This window comes from Ovis canadensis, chromosome 12 (assembly GCF_042477335.2).
Source record: "Ovis canadensis isolate MfBH-ARS-UI-01 breed Bighorn chromosome 12, ARS-UI_OviCan_v2, whole genome shotgun sequence".
Taxonomy (NCBI): domain Eukaryota; kingdom Metazoa; phylum Chordata; class Mammalia; order Artiodactyla; family Bovidae; genus Ovis; species Ovis canadensis.
The window spans coordinates 40,011,231-40,014,436 of record NC_091256.1 but is presented as its reverse complement, the minus strand read 5'-3'; the positions used below and the strand labels follow the sequence as shown (position 1 = coordinate 40,014,436).

The window sequence follows — 3,206 nt, the reverse complement described above, 5'->3', positions numbered from 1 at the left end:
TTATTAGGGAATCACTGACCAAAAGTGCCCGTCTTGGCCAAGAACAATGATAACCACTCACGTGTTGTCTCACAACAGAAGGTCCCTGTGAGGAACGTGGTGCTGCCTCTGAAAACAAACCAGAATTCAGGAGGGGCCAAAAGGAGGGAGGAGACACCAGCCCATAATATTGTCCTATCAGCCTCCTAGAATCCTTTGCACTGGCGTCTATGTTGGCTGAGAGAAGCATGTGTCACCAGGGACCTGAGTTCTGACCTGAGTCAGACCAAATATGTGCCAAGCAAGATGTCTGGCCAGAGACAACCCAGAAACTAATCCCATCCCCTTGAAACTTGAGGCTGTGAGCCACATGGCAGAGCAGTTCTCCTGGATTCCCTTACCCTGATGCTCTCTGCCTGGGTGCTCTTTCCCAACAAAGACTTTCTCTTTGTCAGCATGTGTGTCTCCTCAGACAATTCATTTCTGAGCGTTACTTTTTGTTTGTTTGTTTTTTAATACTTGCTTTTTAAAAAAATTTTGGCTGTGCTAGGTCTTAGTTGTGGCATGTGGGTTCCTTAGTTGTGGTATTCGAACTCTTAGCTGTGGCATATGGGATCTAGTTCCCTGACCAGGTATTGAACCAGGGCCCCCTGTATTGGAAGTGCAAAGTCTTAGCCACTGGACCACCAGGGAAGTCTGAGTGTTAGATAAGAGCCCACTCTAGGGCCCTGGAAGGGGGTCCCCCTTCCTGCAACAAAATTATAAGATAGAAATATTCACCAAAATATCTTTTAATAAAATTTAATATATAAATATTTTTAAAAGTTAAAATATTGTAGTGAAGAATGGACTAGGTAAAACAAAGCTGGCTATAGGATGTATGTAAGCCAATTATGGGAAGAAACTTCCATTTCATAAAAACATTAAGTAAGAGACTTTATATGACAGTCGGAGGGCTCCCCTGATTCCACCATGACACTTGGCCTGAAGAGGAGAAAATGTTGAGAGAAGACACGTGAACAGAGGTCTTGTAGAGCAAAGCTGACTTGCTATGTGGCCCCAGAGCTCAGAATGCTTCCCAAGCTTTCTTCTCCCTGCCTCCTGCCATCTCCCCACCCATCACCACTCAACACGCTGAACTGGCCAAAGCAGCTTCTCTGTGACTAGTACTCAGCAGGCAAGGCTATTGCTTCACACAGTGTTGCACAGATGTTAAAAATGGATCCCAGGGCAAAGTTTCATGGGAGCCCCTACCTGGGCCTTCCCACCCATGAGTGGAACTGAGTTTGGCTGAACAAGGAGAAGTTTCTCAAAGAGTGAGAAAGCACGTGTATTTATTCTTCAGTGAGGAGAGGTTGTTTAGCCTAGGAGTTTGGGTGAAGTGGATTCTCTGCCGTGGGAATAGCCTCAGGCAAGTATAGACTCCAAAGTAGCTGAGTGGACAGAAGCCCCAACCCTCTCCCCACCTTTCCCTTTCAGGCTAAGCACTAACCAGGACTCCATAGCCCCAGGACCAAACCCACTACAGAGAAGGGAGCAGAGTAGCCTCCATCAGCATTTTCAGCCACTAGAACTCAGCCTGCTTCAGAGTCCAGCTTTGGTTTGCAGCTTTTATTTTTTAAAATATATTCATTTTTTTCTCCTTTTCTTTTCTTTTTACAGATTAATTTTTTCTACTTTTAATTAAAAGGTTTATATATTCAACTTTTTTCTTTGAAATTCAAGTAAAAAAGAAGTAGGCAAAAAATCCTACTACCTGCCAGCAACTAGAAATGAATGTAACAAGAGTTGGGCAAGACCTTAAAACATATGGAAGGACACAAAGGAAGGCTGGAACCAACGGAATATTATGCCATTTTTTAGATAGGAAGACTCATAATAAAAAAAAAAGTAATTCTCCAAAATTTAATTTATAAAATTGAGACAACCCATTACAAATCACAACAACAACAACAAAATACTAATTTTTTTAACCAGACAAGCTGGTTAAAGTTTAAATGAAAAAATGAACAAGAATATCTAGGAAAATGCTGAAAAAGAAAAGCAATGATGGGAGATGAGGCCTCCCAGATAGTAAAATATGTCTATATAAAACTTTAGTAATTAAAACAACTCGAACACACAGACCAATGGAACAGAGTGAAATTTTTTAATGGGCCCCCAAGTATAGGAATTTTGTATATGATAAAAGAGGCCCTCAGATTGATGGAAGAGATGAACTATTCAAAAAATGGAGTCGGGAAAACCAGATAGTCATCTGGAAAAAATAATTAAATAGGAGTCATGCCTCACACCACACAACAGTATACGATCTAATGTTCAAATAAAAGAAGAAAAAGAACCATAAAATTACACATCCCGAGTCCAGTTCATTCACCTCTCAGGCTTGGGCTACTGGCTGCATGGAGAACACTGACCACGGATGCCGTAGCCTGCTTCCCCAGCCACTATCTCCATCTCTGGGATGTTACCCAAAAAACTGAGTTCACCTCTCGGTGGCTGTTGAGGAAAAAAGACAAAACCAAGCCAAAGATTTGAAGAAAGAAGGATTCGTTGCTTGGAACAAGTAAGAAAAGTACAAAGATTTTTCCCAAAGCAGTGTCTCCCCAACAACACAATTGGGGAAGCTTTAAGCCAAGGGAACAGGTGTATTCACGAAGGAGCGTAGGAGAATTCAACATAGAATTGGAGCAAAGGTTGACAGAGCCCAGGCTTTAGCTGACTGAGGTCACAAGGATCTGAAAAGGTCAACATCTCCTTTCCATCCTCTGCCTGGGTGGGGACCTTACTTCCTACAGAACTCAGAGATACATATCAGATTGAGGTGTTGATTTTACAGGTACACTCATTTGTCAAAACTCTTTAAAAGGGACTTCCCTGGTGGTCCAGTGATTGAGAGCTTGCCAGCCAATGCAGGGGACACAGGTTCGATCCCTGGTCTGGGAGGATTCCACATGCCACAGGACAACTAAATCTGGGTACCACAACTACTGACGCTGAACACTGGAGGCCCCGAGCTACAACTGCTGAGCGCACAGGTCCTAAAGCCGGTTCTCCGAAACAGGAGAGGCCACCACAATAAGAAGCCCTGCACCGCTGCTGGAGAGTAGCCCCGGTTTGCTACAATTATAGAAGGACTGCGTGCAGCAATGAAGACCCAGTGCAGTCATAAATAAAATAAATATTTTTCAAAAGAATGTTAACTATTCAGAAAAAAATTCTTTAAA

The 3,206-nt window shown here is 42.7% G+C and overlaps 1 non-coding gene across 1 annotated transcript; it reads right to left on the bottom strand.

Annotated features, from left to right (window-relative positions):
- Positions 1-599: 599 nt before the first annotated feature.
- TRNAG-UCC (transfer RNA glycine (anticodon UCC)) lies at positions 600-672 on the bottom strand. The gene has a single exon. It is a non-coding gene; the product is annotated as a tRNA-Gly (tRNA).
- Positions 673-3,206: the final 2,534 nt, after the last annotated feature.